This window comes from Ursus maritimus, unplaced genomic scaffold, assembly GCF_017311325.1.
Source record: "Ursus maritimus isolate PB19 unplaced genomic scaffold, ASM1731132v1 scaffold_1, whole genome shotgun sequence".
Classification (NCBI taxonomy): Eukaryota; Metazoa; Chordata; class Mammalia; order Carnivora; family Ursidae; genus Ursus; species Ursus maritimus.
The window spans coordinates 106,286,815-106,302,839 of record NW_024423343.1 but is presented as its reverse complement, the minus strand read 5'-3'; the positions used below and the strand labels follow the sequence as shown (position 1 = coordinate 106,302,839).

The following is a 16,025-nucleotide window of genomic DNA, read 5'->3' as shown; positions in this document are numbered from 1 at the left end:
TTTTTGACAAATACACCCTTAGCTGACATCCAAATAAAGATATATGTGACATTACCATAACCCTAAAAAGAGTGCTCCTTTGTAGTCAAAACCCCTCTGCCCCTACCAAGGTAAACATTGATCTGTCCATTATCAGAGGTTAGTTTGTCTGTTCTTGAACTTCATATAAATGGAATCATAGAGTACATATTTATTTGTGTCTTAATTTGAGATTCATCCATTTGGTGTATGTATCATAAATTGTTCCTTTTTACTGCGGAGTGGTAGTCTACTGAGTGAATGTGCAAGTTTATTCATTTCCCTATTGAAGGACATCTCGCTTGCTTCTGGTTTTTGACCATTGTGAATAAAGCTGCTATAAACATTTGCATGCAGGTTTTGTGTGGAAATAAATTCTCCAAATCCATTGGATAAAAACCAAGGAATGTGATTGCTGGCTCATAAGGTAAAATTATGTTTAGTTTTGTAAAAAACTTCCAAACTGGGGCACCTAGGTGGCTCAGTCAGTGAAGCGTCTGCCTTTGGCTCAGGTCATGATCTCAGGGTCCTGGGATCGAGTCCCACATCAGGCTCCCTGCTCGGGTGGGAGCCTGCTTCTCCCTCTACCTCCGCTTAGGCTCCCCTTGCTTATGCTCGCTCTCTCTCTCTCTCTCTCTCTGTCAAATAAAATCTTAAAAAAAAAAAAAAAAAAAAACTTCCAAACTGTCTTCCAAAGTGGCTGTGCCATTTTACAGTCCCACCAACAATGAATGATTGCTCCATATCCTCTCCAAAGTTTAGTGTTGTTCACATTCTGGATTTTAGCCATTCTAATAGGTAGGTAGTGGTATCACTTTTATTTGCAATTCCCTAATGACATGATGCTGAGCACTTTTCTTATGCTCATTTGACATCTTTATATCATTTTTGGTAAGGTGTCTATTCAGATCTTTGCCTATATATTAATTAGGTTGTTTTCTGATTGAGGTTTTGGTGTTTGCTTTTTTAAGATTTTAGTTATTTAAGAGAGAGCAGGAGAGAGAGACAGCATGAGCAGGGGGGAGGGGCAGAGGGAGAGGGAGAAGCAGATTCCCCACGAGAAGGAAGCCCAATGTGGGGCTCGATCCCAGGACCCTGGGATCACAACCTGAGCCAAAGGCAGACACTTAACCGACTGAGCCACCTAGGCACTCTTCTGATTGACTTTTAAGAGTTCTTTGTATATTTAGGATACCAGTCTTTTTTCAGAAAGATAGGCATTTTGCAAATGCTTTCTTGCTATCTGCAGCATATCTTTCCATTTACTTAATAGTGCCTTTTGAAGAGCAGAAGTTTTCAATTTTAATAAAGTACAACATCAATATATTTTTTTGTGTGGATTGTGCTTTTGGATTATATCTAAAGACTCATCGCCAAACCCAATATCATCTATATTTTCTCCTATGTTTTGTTATAGAACTTTTTGTGTTTTACATTTAGATCTGTGATTCATGTTGAGATAATTTTTATGACAGTTGTAAGGTCTGTGTACGTGTGTGTGTGTGTGTGTGTGTGTGTGTGTGTGTGTGTGTCCAATTATTCCAGCACCATGTGTTGAAAAGACTATCTCCATTAAATTACCCTTGCTTCATTTGTCAAAGATGAGTTGACTGTATTTGTGTGGCACTATGTCTGGGCTCTTTATTCTGTTCTGTTGATATACTTGTTTATTCTTTCACCGCTACCACTCTGTTTCACTCCCTAGCTTTATAGGAAGTCTTGTAGTTGAGCAGTATGGATTCTCCAACTTTGTTCTTCACTGTTGTGTTAGCTATACTGGGTCTTTGTCTCTTCATATATTTTAGAATCTGTTAATAGCTATGAAATACCGGCTGGAATTTGGATTAGGATTACACAGAATCTGTAGTAAATTGGGAAAGAATTGACTTAATAATATTGTTTTAGTCCATAAATATGGATACCCCCATTTATTTTGGTGTTTATTTTTTCAAGAGTTTTCTAAGTTTCCTCATATACATCTTGTACATATTTCTTTTTTTTTTTAATGATTTTTTATTATGTTAGTCACCATACAGTACATCCCCGGTTTCCGACGTAAGGCTCAATGATTCATTAGTTGTGTATAACACCCAGTGCACCATGCAATACATGCCCTCCTTACTACCCATCACCAGTCTATCCCATTCCCCCACCCCCTCCCCTCTGAAGTCCTCAGTTTGTTTCTCATAGTCCATAGTCTCTCATGGTTCATTCCCCCTTCTGATTACCCCCCCCTTTCTTTATCCCTTTCTCCCCCTACCGATCATCCTAGTTCTTATGTTCCATAGATGAGAGAAATCATATGATAGTTGTCTTTCTCTGCTTGACTTATTTCACTTAGCATTATCTCCTCCAGTGCCGTCCATGTTGTAGCAAATGTTGAGAACTCATTCTTTCTGATAGCTGAGTAATATTCCATTGTATATATGGACCACAACTTCTTAATCCAGTCATCTGGTGAAGGGCATCACGGCTCCTTCCACGATTTAGCTATTGTGGACATTTCTGCTATGAACATTGGGGTGCATATGGCCCTTCTCTTCACTACGTCTGTATCTTTGGGGTAAACACCCAGTAGTGCAATGGCTGGATCATAGGGTAGCTCAATTTTTAACTTTTTAAGGGACCTCCACACTGTTTTCCAGAGTGGCTGTACCAACTTGCATTCCCACCAACAATGTAGGAGGGATCCCCTTTCTCCACATCCTCTCGAACATTTGTTGTTTCTTGCCTTGTCTATTTTTGCCATTCTAACTGGCGTAAGGTGGTATCTCAGTGTGATTTTGATTTGAATTTCCTTGATGGCTAATGATTTTGAACATTTTTTTCATGTGTCTGTTAGCCATTTGTATGTCTTCATTGGAAAATGTCTGTTCATATCTTCTGCCCATTTTTTGATTTGTTTATTTGTTTCTCGTGTATTGAGTTTGAGAAGTTCTTTGTAAATCTTGGATACCAGTCCTTTATCTGTAGTGTCATTTGCAAATATATTCTCCCATTCCGTGGGCTGCCTCTTAGTTTTTCGGACTATTTCCTTGGCTGTGCAGAAACTTTTAATCTTGATGAAGTCCCATAAATTCATTTTATCTTTTGTTTCTCTTGCCTTTGGGGATGTGTCATGAAAAAGGTTGCTTTGGCCGATGACGTAGAGGTTGTTGCCTATGTTCTCCTCTAGAATTTTGATGGATTCCTGTCTCACCTCGAGGTCTTTCATCCATTTGGAGTTTATCTTTGTGTATGGTGTGAGATAGTGGTCAAGTTTCATTCTTTTGCATGTAGCTGTCCAATTTTCCCAGCACCATTTATTAAAGAGACTGTCTTTTTCCCACCGGATGTTTTTTCCTGCTTTATCAAATATTAGTTGCCCAAAGAGCCGAGGGTCCATTTCTGGGCTCTCTATTCTGTTCCATTGGTCTATGTGTCTGTTTTTGTGCCAGTACCATGCTGTCTTTGTGATCACAGCTTTGTAGTACAGCTCGAAATCCGGCATTGTGATGCCCCCAGCTTTGTTTTTCCTTTTCAACAGTTCCTTGGAGATTCGGGGCCTTTTCTGTTTCCATACAAATTTAAGGACTATTTGTTCCAGTTCTTTGAAAAATGTCCTCGGTATTTTGATCGGGATAGCATTGAAAGTGTAGATTGCTCTGGGTAGCATGGACATTTTAACTATGTTAATTCTTCCAATCCATGAGCATGGAATATCTTTCCATCTTTTTATGTCTTCCTCAATGACTTTCAAGAGTGATTTATAGTTTCTAGAATATAGGTCCTTTACGTCTCTGGTTAAGTTAATTCCAAGGTAACGTATGGTTTTTGGTGCTATTGTAAATGGGATGGATTCCCTAATTTCTCTTTCTTCGGTCTCGTTATTCGTGTATAGAAATGCAACTGATTTCTGAGCATTGATTTTGTATCCCGCCACGTTACTGAATTGCTCTATAACTTCTAATAGTTTGGGAGTGGCTTCTTTTGGGTTTTCCATATAGAGTATCATGTCATCTGCAAAGAGAGACATTTTGACTTCTTCTTTGCCAATTTGAATACCTTTGATCCCTTTTTGTCGTCTGATTGCTGTTGCAAGGACTTCTAGTACTATGTTGAATAATAGTGGCGAGAGTGGGCATCCTTGTCGAGTTCCTGATCTTAAGGGAAAGGCTTCCAGCTTTTCCCCATTGAGAATAATATTTGCAGTAGGCTTTTCATAGATGGCTTTTATGAGATTGAGAAATGTACCTTCTATTCCTACACTCTGAAGGGTTTTAATCAGGAAAGGATGCTGTATTTTGTCAAATGCTTTTTCGGCATCGATTGAGAGGATCATATGGTTCCTGAGTCTTTTCTTGTTGATATGATGTATCACGCTGATTGATTTGCGAATATTGAACCACGCTTGCATCCCAGGTATGAATCCCACTTGATCGTGATGGATAATCCTTTTAATGTACTGTTGGATTCTATTAGCAAGTATCTTGTTGAGGATTTTGGCGTCCATATTCATTAGGGAAATCGGTCTGTAATTCTCCTTTTTGAGGGGGTCTTTGCCTGGTTTGGGGATCAAGGTAATATTGGCCTCATAGAATGAGTTTGGTAGCTTTCCTTCTGTTTCTATTTTTTGAAATAGCTTTAGGAGAATAGGTATTATTTCTTCTTTGAATGTTTGGTAGAATTCCCCAGGAAAACCGTCCGGGCCTGGAGTTTTGTTATTTGGAAGGTTGTTTATCACTGACTCAATTTCTTCATAATTAATTGGCCTGTTTAAGGAATCAATTTCTTCCGGTTTCAATCTTGGTAGTTTATAGGTTTCCAGGAAGGATTCCATCTCTTCCAGATTGCTTAGTTTATTGGCATATAGCTGTTGATAAAAATTTCTAATAATCCTTCCAATTTCAATGGTGTTCGTCGTGACCTCTCCTTTTTCATTCATAATTTTAATAATCTGGGTCCTTTCTCTTTTCTTTTGGATAAGTCTTGCCAGTGGTCTGTCAATTTTATTGATTCTCTCAAAGAACCAGCTTCTAGTCCTGTTGATCTGCTCTACTGTACTTCTGGTTTCTGCTTGATTGATTTCAGCTCTAATTTTGGTCAACTGCTTCCTCGTGCGTGGATTAGGCCTGTCCCTCTGTTGCTGTTCCAGCTTCTTGAGGTGAGAATATAAAAACTGCATTTTAGATTTTTCTATTCTTTTGAGTGAGGCTTGGATGGCTATGTATTTCCCCCTTAGGACTGCCTTTGCAGTATCCCATAGGTTTTGGACTGTTGTATTTTCATTCTCATTGGTCTCCATAAATTGTTTAATTTGATTTTTGATTTCCTGGTTTATCGAGTCATTCCTGAGCAGGATGGTTCTTAGTCTCCAAGTGTTTGAGTTTCTTCCAAATTTTTCCTTGTGGTTGAGTTCCAATTTCAGAGCGTTGTGGTCTGAGAATATGCAGGGGATAATTTCAATCTTTTGGTATCGGTTGAGACCTGTTTTGTGTCCCAGAACATGGTCTATTCTTGAGAATGTTCCATGGGCATTAGAATAGAATGAGTATTCTTTGGTTCTGGGGTGTAGTGTTCTATATATATCTATGAGGTCCAACTCGTCGAGTATGGCATTCAAAGCCTTTGATTCTTTGCTTAGTTTTTGCCAGGGTGTTCTGTCTATTTCTGAGAGTGGAGTGTTGAGGTCCCCTACTATTAATGTATTTTTATTTATATGTCTCTTTATTCTGGTTAAGAGTTGGCTTGTGTATCTTGCTGCTCCCCTGTTGGGGGCATATATATTTATAATTGTCATATCCACTTGTTGAATACTTCCCTTAAGAATAATATAGTGCCCTTCTGCATCTCTAACTATAGTCTGTAGTTTAAAATCCAATTTATCTGATATGAGAATTGCTACCCCAGCTTTCTTTTGAGGTCCATTTGCGTGAAAGATGGTACTCCATCCCCTTACTCTCAGTCTGAATGCATCTTTGGGTTCGAAATGAGTCTCTTGTAGACAGCAAATGGATGGGTCATTTCTTTTTATCCAATCTGCAACCCTGTGGCGTTTTATGGGATGGTTCAAACCATTTACATTAAGACTGATTACTGAGAGATATGATTTTAATGTTGCCATGTTGCCAGTAAAGTCTTTGTTTGTATTGGCTGTGACTTTCTGTTCTGTATCACTCTTGGGGCCTTTTTACTTTTATAGAACCCCCCGTAATATCTCCTGTAGGGCTGGTTTCGTGGTTACAAAATTGGTTAGTGACTGGCGATTCTGAAATGTCTTTATTTCTCCATCAATTCTGAATGACAGCCTTGCTGGATAAAGGATCCTTGGCTGCATGTTTTTCTCTGAAAGAGCTTTAAATATGCTCCCCCAACCCTTTCTCTCATTCCAGGTCTGTGTAGACAGGTCTGACGTAATTCTGATGCTTTTGCCTTGGTACGTGAGAAATTTCTTTGCCCTGGCCGCTTTCAATACTGTATCCTTGCATCTAATATTTGCGAATTGCACTATGACGTGACGTGGCGTAGGTTTGTCGTGGTTGAGCTTGGGAGGGGTCCTCTCTGCCTCTTGGACACGAATGTTTGTTTCCCTTGCTAGATTAGGGAAGTTTTCAGCTACAATTTGTTCAAATATCTCTTCTAGACCTCTGTTTTTCTCCACCCCCTCGGGGATGCCGATGATTCTAACATTGGATCGTTTCATTGAGTCAGTAATCTCCCGTAACCTACATTCGTGGGCGTGGATTTTTTTAAGACCATCTTCTATTTTCATTTTTTCCTCTATTAACCCATCCTCCAATTCACTAACCCGTTCCTCTGCTTCTGCGACCCTGGCCGTCAGAGCCTCTAGTTTTGCCTGCATTTGGCTCATAGAATTTTTAATTTCTGTCAGATTCGCTCTCATTTCTGTCCTTAGGGATTCTATATTCTCAGTAACCTTTTCGTTAATAGTTTTTTCAATTCTACTCATCATTTTGACCATCGTTACTCTGAATTCCATTTCTGATAATTTGGTTACATCCATATCCATTATTTCTGTGGCAGAGGCCACAGACTCACTGTCTTTTCTTTGCTGGGGGGGGCTTCTCCTTCTTGTCATTCTGATGAAGAGAGGTTGCGGGGTTTCCAGAGCCCAAATTATTGACTGGGTCCCAGGCCGTGCCCCTTGTTTTATAGGGATCTTAGGGATGTGGGCTTCTTCTTTAAAGATTTTATTTATTTATTTATGTGGCAGCCAACCAGTGAGAGAGGGAACAGAAGCAGGGGAGTGGGAGAGGAAGAAGCAGGCTCCCAGCGGAGGAGCCCGGTGAGGGACTCCTTTCCGGAACGCCGGGATCACGCCCTAAGCCGAAGGCAGGCGCTCAATGACTGCGCCACCCAGGCGCCCCGGGTTGTGGGCTTCTTGATTTTTCAGCCTGCCTTCTGGGGGAGGGGCCTGCTGCGCCGATACTCAGGCAACCCTGTTGGGTAGAGTCTCCGTGTCCCCTGCGAGGGGAGATGGGGATGGGCACTCCCTGAGCTGGTATTTCCAGGCTTTTGTTCTCTGGCGGCTTTCCCTGGAGGTCTGTTGTGCCTCTTCTGAGAGTCAGAGCAGCAGTGGCCGAATTTCAGCCTCTGTCACAGAACAGAGGGATTGCGGCCCGTTCTCTACTAATGTTCTGGCCACTTGAACTCTGTTACTGTTGGTGCTGCTCAACCCTGCAGTGTCCCGGGATGTGCACCGCACACCCAGCGTCCCAGCCCTCACTTCCAAGGCCGGTGCGTCTCTGTCCTTTGTGTTTCTAACGCCGCCAGCTGCCCCGCGTGCGCTCTGGAAGCTCCCGGTCTCAGTCTGGATCCCGTGAGCGCACCGGGGTTCCGGTGTTCTGCGAGATGCCTGGTGGCGCACGCACCCGGCTCACAGTCTCAGTCCGCTGTTTTGCAGGTGCCATCCACGAGCCCCGCCTGCTCTCCCGTGCAAGTGGCTACCGCTTCCCGGCGCCCAAACGCGGCGGCTCCCTCCCCCTTCCGTTTATCTTCTGATATCTGTGCACGGTTTCATGGCTCCCCGCTTCGTACCTCAATACTCAGCGCTGGAGATGTTCATTTGTAGAGATCCAGATGCATCTTCCTGCATCTCAGGCTGGTTCCGTGGTTGTTTAGGCTGGTCTGGTACCTATCCAGCTCAACTCGGGGGACCGGCTGAAAAAGGTGTCTCCTACTCCTCCGCCATCTTTACTCCTCCTCGTCTTGTACATATTTCATTAGATTTATACCAAAGTATTTCATTTTGTGTGTATGCTATTGTAAATGGTACCATGTGGGACTCCTGGGCGGCTCAGTCAGTTAAGCATCTGCCTTTGGCTCGGGCCATGATCTCAGGGTCCTGGGATCGAGTTCCGTGCTGGGCTCCCTGCTCCGCGGGGAGCCTGCTTTGCCCTCAGGCTGCCCCTCCCCCTGCCTGTGTGCTGTCTCTCTCTCTGACAAATAAATAAAATCTTTTAAAAATAAATAAAATAAATGACACTGTGGTTTTAATTTCATATTCTAATTGTTCACTGGTAGTATATAGGAAAGCAGTCAAAATTCATATACTATTAACCTTATATGCTGTGATGTTGCTATATTAACAAGAGTTCTTTTGTCAATTTTGGGGGACTTTCTACATAAACAATGCCATCTGTGAACAAATATAGTTTTATTTCTTCTTTCCCAGTCTGTATAAGTTTTATTTCCTTTTCCTTGTCTTATTGCACTGGATAGGACTTCCAGTAAGATGTTGAGTAAGAGTGTAAGAGGGAGTATCCTTGCCTTGTTTCCAGTCTTAGGGATAAACTGTCCAATTTCTCACCATTAAGTAAAATGTTAGCTGTAGGGGCTTTTGCAGAAGTTCTTTATTAAGTTGAGGAAGTTCTCGTCTATTGCTAGTTTTCCACGAGTTTTCAATCATAGAATGGATGGTGGATTTTGGCATAGGTTTTTCTCCATCACTGATATGATCTTATGAGTTTTCTTTTTTTAGCATGTTTATGTAGTAGATTACATTAATTGATTTTTAATCAAACCAGCATATCTGGAATAAATTCCACTTGTTTTGGTGTGCAGTTCTTTTTACGCATTGTTAGTTTCAACTTGCTGATAGTTTAGTTGCATCTATGCTCACGAAAGATAGTGGTCTGTGGTTTATTTTTTGTACTTTATCAGGGTCAGGGTGATGCTAGTATCAGAATGAGGAAGTGTTCTTTCTGCTTCTGTTTCCTGGAGGGGATTGTAGAGAATTCATATAATTTCTTCCTTAAATGTTTGGTCAGATTCATCAGTGAAAACATTTGGATCTGGTACTTTTTTGGAAAATTACGAGTTATTGGTTCAATTATTAAAATAGATATAGGCCTACTTCTCCTTGTGTGAGTTTTGGCAATTTCTTTCAAGGAATTTTACTATTTCATCTAAGTTAATAAATTTGTGGGCATGGAGTTTTTGTAGCATTCTTTTATTATCTTTTTCATGTCCATGGGCTCAGTAGTGATAACCTTTCTTTTTATTTTTTAAAAAAATTTGATGACAGGGGCATCTGGCTGGCTCAGTCGGAAGCGCATGCAATTCTTGATTTCAGAGTCATGAGTTCAGTCCCCCATATGGGGTATAGAGATTACTTAAAATCTTTTTTTAAAAAAGGAGTCATAATTCACATAACATACAATTCACCTACTTGAAGTATATAATAGAATGACTTCTACTACATTCACAAAGTTGTGCATCCATCACCACAATCAATTTTAGAATGTTTTCATTGCCCCCAAAATAAGCCCTTTACCCTGTAACCATTACTCCCATTTTTAGGAGTTTAAGCCATTTTTGAGTTATTTTTTGCACCTGATGTAAACTAAAGGGTCTAACTTCATTCTTTTGCCTATGGCTTGTTCCCACTACCATGTGTTAAAAAGACTATTATTTCACCATGAAATTGTCCTGGCAATTAGTCAAAGTTAGTTATATATGTGAAGAATTACTTCTGAACTCGAAATTTTTTATAAGATTTTTTTAAAAAGATTTTATTTATTTATTTGACAGAGAGACAGCCAGCGAGAGAGGGAACACAAGCAGGGGGAGTGGGAGAGGAAGAAGCAGGCTCTCAGCGGAGGAGCCTGATGTGGGGCTCGATCCCATAACGCCGGGATCACGCCCTGAGCCGAAGGCAGACGCCTAACGACTGCACCACCCAGGCGCCCCTATAAGATTTTATTTTTAAGTTATCTCTGCACCCAGTGTGGAACTTGAACTTACAACCCCGAGACCAAAAGTTGCATGCTTTACTGATTAAGCCAGCCAGGTGCCCCTGAACTCTCAATTCTGTTCCATTGATCTGTATGTCTAAACTTAGGCCACACTGTCTTATCTTACCTAAACTTTTTAGTAAGTTTTGAATTTGGAAAGTGTGAGTTCTCTTTTTTGTTATTCTTTTTCAAGATTGTCCTGAGTACTTTGAATTTCCTGGGTCCTTTGAATTTCCAGGTCATTTTTAAGATCAGCCTGTCAGTTTGTGCAAATAAGTCATCTGGGATTTTGATGGGTATTATGTTGAATTTATATAATTTTAAGAAATTTTGCCACCTTAATATTAAATTTACTGATCTTGAATATGGACTGTCTTTCCATTTATTTAGTTCTAATTTAATTTCTTTGAACAGTGTTCTATCGTATTCAAAGTTTTTCATTTGTTAAACTCAGACACAACTGTTTTTTTCTTAATTTTTTTTTAAGATTTTATTTTTTGAGAGAAAGAGCATGAGCAGGGGGGAGGGGCAGAGGGAGGAGACTCCCTGCTGGGCAGAGAGCCCCATGTGGGGCTCCATCCCAAGACCTTGGGATCATGACCTGAGCCAAAGGTAGATGCTTAACTGACTGAGCCACCTAGGCACCCTAAATACTTATTTTTTTTTAATTTATTTTGAACAGCTTGACTCTAATATAATTCACATACCATATAGTTGACCCATTTGAAGTATACAATTCAGTGGTTTTTGATGTTACATTATTTCTTAATTACAGCAAACAATATATAAACATAAAAGTTACCACTTTAATCATTTTGAATATACAATTCAGTGGCATTAATTATATTAACAGTATGTAAACACGACCATCTGTTTCCAAAATGTTTTCATTACCCCTTTGTAACCATTAGACAATAACTCCTCATTCCCCCTGCCCCAACCCCTCGTGGTCTCTAAACTATTTCTCTCTATGAATTTGCCTATTTTAGGTACCTCATGAAAATGGATTCATACAATATTTGTCCTTTGTATCTGGATTATCTCACTTAGCATAAGCTTTTCAGGGTTCAGTCAGGTTGTAGTGCGCATCAAAACTTCATCTCTTTTTATGTCTGAGTAATATTCTGTTATATGTATATATCACATTTTATCCATTTACCTGTTGATGGATACTTAGATTGTTTCCACCTTTTGGATTGTAAATAATGTTTCAATGAACATTGGCATACAAGTATCTGTTCAAGTGCCTTACTTCACTTTGGATATATATTTAGGAGTAGGATTTCTGAATCATATGATAATTCTGTGGTTAGCTTTCTGAGAACCACCAAACTATTTTCCATAGCAACTATACCATTTTACATTAAGTATTTTTTTGTTTTGGTACTATTGTAAATGGAATTTGGGGTTTATGTTTTATTAATTTATTTTAGAGAGAGAGTGCATGCTCACGCAAGTGGGGGAAGGGGCAGAGTCTGGAGAGGGAAAGACTCCCAAAGAGACTCTCTGCTGAGTGCAGAGCCTGTCACGGGGCTGGATCCCATGATCCTGAGATCATGACCTGAGCCCAAATCAAGTGTCGGACACTCAACCGACTGAGCCACCCAGGCACCCTGGAATTGTTTTCTAAATTTGCATTTGATTTGTTCATTGCAAGGGCACAGAAATACAAGTGATTTTTGTGTGTTGATTTTGTATGCTGCGGGTTTGCTGAATTCATTTATTAGGTCTAACAGTTTTTTGTGGAATCGTGAGGTTTTTCTACATGTAAAGCCATGTCATCTATGTACAGAGATAACTTTACTTCTTCCTTTCCAATTTGGATGCCTTCTATTTCTCTTACTTTACCGCTCTGGTTTGAACTTCCAGAACTATGTTGAATAAAAGTGATGAAATCTGGCACTTGCCTAGTTCCTGACCCTGAAGGAAAGCTTTCACTCTTTCATCAGTGAGTATGATGTTAGCTGTTGGGTTTTCATATATGGTTTTTGTCATGTTGAGGAATTTCCCTACTATTCCAGGTTTATTGAGTGTTTTTATATATTTTATCAAATGCTTTTTCTGCATCAGTTGAGAAGATTGTTGCTTTTATTCCTTTCTTTCATTAATGTGATTTACTGCATTGACTATTTTTTAATATGTCACACCATCCTTCCATTTTAGGAATAAATCCCACTTGGTCATGGGATGGTCTTTTTTGTATGCTGCTGAATTTGATTTGCTAGTATTTTCTTGAGTATTTGCATCTATAGTCATAGAGAATTTTTGTCTGTAGCTTCTTTTCTTGTAGTGCCATTTTAGAGTTTTGGTATCAGGGTAGTGCTGTCCTCACAGAGTGAGTTTGGAAGCATTCCCTCTTCTTTAGTTTGTTGAAAGAGTTTGCAAATAAGTGATATTGATTCTTATGTCAACGTTCAGCAGAATTCACCAGTGAAGCCACCTGGTTCTAGGATTTTCTGTGTTGTGAGATTTTTCATCACCAATTCAATCTCACCACTTACAGGTATCTTAGTTCAGGCTGCAGTACCAGAATACCACAGAATAAACAAACATTTCTTTCTCACAGTTCCGGAGGCTGAGAAGTCCAATCAAGGTGCTAGCAATATCCGATGTCTGGTAAGACCACTCTTTTTTGTTTGCAGATGACAGTCTGCTTGTTGTATCCTCACCTGGGAGAGAACAGAGAGAGAGGAAGCAAGCTCTCTGGTGTCTCTTCTTATAAGGACACCAATCCGGTTCATGAGGTTCACCCTCATGACCTAGTCACCTCCCAAAGCCCCACCTACTATTACCATCACATTAAGGGGTGGGATTTTAACATATGAATTTTGGTGGGACAGAAACATCAAATCTATAACATAAGGCTATTCAGAGTTTCTATTTATGTGCAAGTGTTTGATTTTAATTACTCCTATTTGAAGGTACTTAGTTTTGGAGAACTGCAAGGTATTCTATTACCTACTCTTTCCATTCCTTAAAGGTTTCCACAAGTTTTGGCAAATTCACATTATCTTCATGACTATGTTTTGGAGTGAATCCAGGTATGTCAGTAGATTCACCGTCAATCCACCTCACCAGCACCTTGTGTCTTTCTACAGTATGTTGAAACCAGTGCACTGCAACTTGTGTAAATTGATGGGGCAAAGATTTAGAAGGAAGTGGTTGGCTTTTTCTAAGTGGTTGGAGCCTCCCATTAGCCATATAAGCTCCTGACAGTGTTGCAGTCTTAATATGCGTTCAATCTCATTAGCTAAAGTCTTAGAAGATTGAGGCAGCAAAACACTAGTCATTTTAGTGATAGAATAGTTACCAGAAATTGGATGGCCACTGGAAGATGTTTTCTAGAGCCTGTTTGTTCTTCACATCGTGAGCTATAAAAAAATCACTGTCATACCTGGCAAAGCTGAGTATTTCCACACCATATGTCAAAGAGACCTGTCCGAAGAAAGAGATCAATTGCCATTATCCCCACAACAGAATGCATCTTCGGGTTTCTTTTTTTTTTTTTTTTAAATCTTCAGGATTTGCCCTGCGTACATTTGTGGATTTTGCGCATTATCATTGACTCTAAAGGAACACCTCATTGCAGAAACAGGAGGTGGTTCTAGGAGATTTACTGTGACGCCATAGAAAAATTCTCCATAGTAACCCTTGAGCCATTTAATATACTCTTCACTAGTGATTATAGTGTTCTCTGAAGATCCAGTACGTACCAACGGACTGTATATAGGTGCTACATTTCTTTGGGGAAGGTGTCTTTCTATAAGGATCATTGAAAAACTGTTCAAAGTCGTCAGGAACCTCATGATGGGATGTGATCCAGTCCGATTACAAATGCAAGGTGATGAATTCGAAGAGAGTGCTGTATCTGGCTGGAAGGATTCATTCACCAAATGCTGTTCCCCAGCATCTAAGTTCTCATGCTGGGTTCTTTGAGATGGGAGCTATTTTTAGTGTCAGTTCAGAGGGCCACACTGTTTCCATCTTTACAGACAAAGTTTCCCACTGAAATTTTTACCTTTCAAGGATAGGAGTGTCTATATCTAGCGATAGAATTGTGTAGGGTGCCTTCTCCCCCAGCAGGCCTCAACACTACCCTCTCACTCCCATGGCAACACTTACATGCCTCCATTTCTTCTTGCATTGGTAGAATATCCTTTTTATTTCTATAAAATTGATGGTAATGTCTCTACATTCATTGCTGATTTTAGTAATTTGAATCTTCTTTTATTCTGGGTCAATCTAGATAAAGGTTTGTCAATTTTGTTGATCTTTCAAAAAAAATAGCTTTTAGTTTCATTGCGTTGTTATTTTCTATTTTATTTATCTCTGTTCTGTTACTTTCTTCTGCTAGCTTTGGGTTTAGTTTGCTTTTCTTTTTCTAACTCCTTAAGATGTACAATGAAGGTTATCAAATGATTTGAGATAGTCCTTTTTTCAACACATACATTTACAGCCATAAACTTCCCCCTGAGCACTGCTTTTGCTGCGTTCCTTAAATTCTGCTATGTTATGTTTTCATTTGTCTCAAAGTGCTTTCAAATTTCCCTTGTTATTTCTTCTTTTGGTTGGTTAAGAGTGTTTGTTTAATTCCCACCTATTTGTAAATTGTCTGATTTTCTTTCTGTTTTCATTTCCAGTTTCATTTTACGGTGACTGAAAAGATACTGTGGGGGCACCTCAGTAGCTCAATCCATTAAGCATCCAACTCTTGATTTCAGCTCAGGTCATAATCTGCTTGAGATTCTCCCTCTCCCTCTGCCTCTATCCCGCCCCCCAACTCGTGCTGGCTGTCTTGGGTGCTCTCTCTCTAAAATAAATAAATAAATCTTAAAAAAAAAAGAAAGAAAGAAAGAAAGAAAGAAAGAAAGAAAGAAAGAAAGAAAGAAAAGAAAAAGATATTGCTTGTAGTTTGAATTTACTTAAATTTATTGAGATTTCTTTTGTGATCTAACATACAGTCTATTCTGGAGAATGCTCCATAGGTACTTGAGAAGAATGTGTATTCTCCTGTTGCTAAGTGTTCTCTGTCTGTTAGATCTCATCAGTTTATGGTGCTCACATTTTCTATTTCCTTATTCATCTGTCTGGTTGTTTCTATCCATTGTTGAGAGTGGATACTGAAGTCTCCAACTGTTATCGTTGACCTATCTATTTTCCCCTTCAATTTGGTCAATTTTTGCTTCATATATTTTGGGGCACCTTAGGTGTGGATATGTTCATAATTGTTATGTCTAATTGCTATATTGAAAGCTTTACCTATATGAAATGTTTCTTCTTTGTCTCTTCTAATCCTTTTTCTTTTACGGTCTATTTTTGTCTGAGTATAATATACCCTCCCAGCTCTCTTGCTGGCTATTTTTATGGAATATCTTTTTCTATCCTTTGACTTTCAACCTGTGTTTCTTTATATCTAAAGTAAGTGTCTTAGGCAATAAACAACAATTGTTGGAGAGGATGTGGAGAAAGGGGATCCCTCCTACACTGTTGGTGGGAATGCAAGTTGGTACAGCCACTCTGGAAAACAGTGTGGAGGTCCCTTAAAAAGTTAAAAATTGAGCTACCCTATAATCCAGCCATTGCACTACTGGGTATTTACCCCAAAGATACAGATGTAGTGACGAGGAGGGCCATATGCACCCCAGTGTTCATAGTAGCATTGTCCACAATAGCTAAATCGTGGAAGGAGCCGAGATGCCCTTCACCAGATGACTGGATTAAGAAGTTGTGGTCCATATATACAATGGAATATTACTCAACTATCAGAAAAAA

The 16,025-nt window shown here is 39.7% G+C and overlaps 1 pseudogene; it reads right to left on the bottom strand.

The window, feature by feature from the left end:
* Positions 1–13,178: 13,178 nt before the first annotated feature.
* LOC103658607 lies at positions 13,179–14,488 on the bottom strand (annotated as a pseudogene).
* Positions 14,489–16,025: the final 1,537 nt, after the last annotated feature.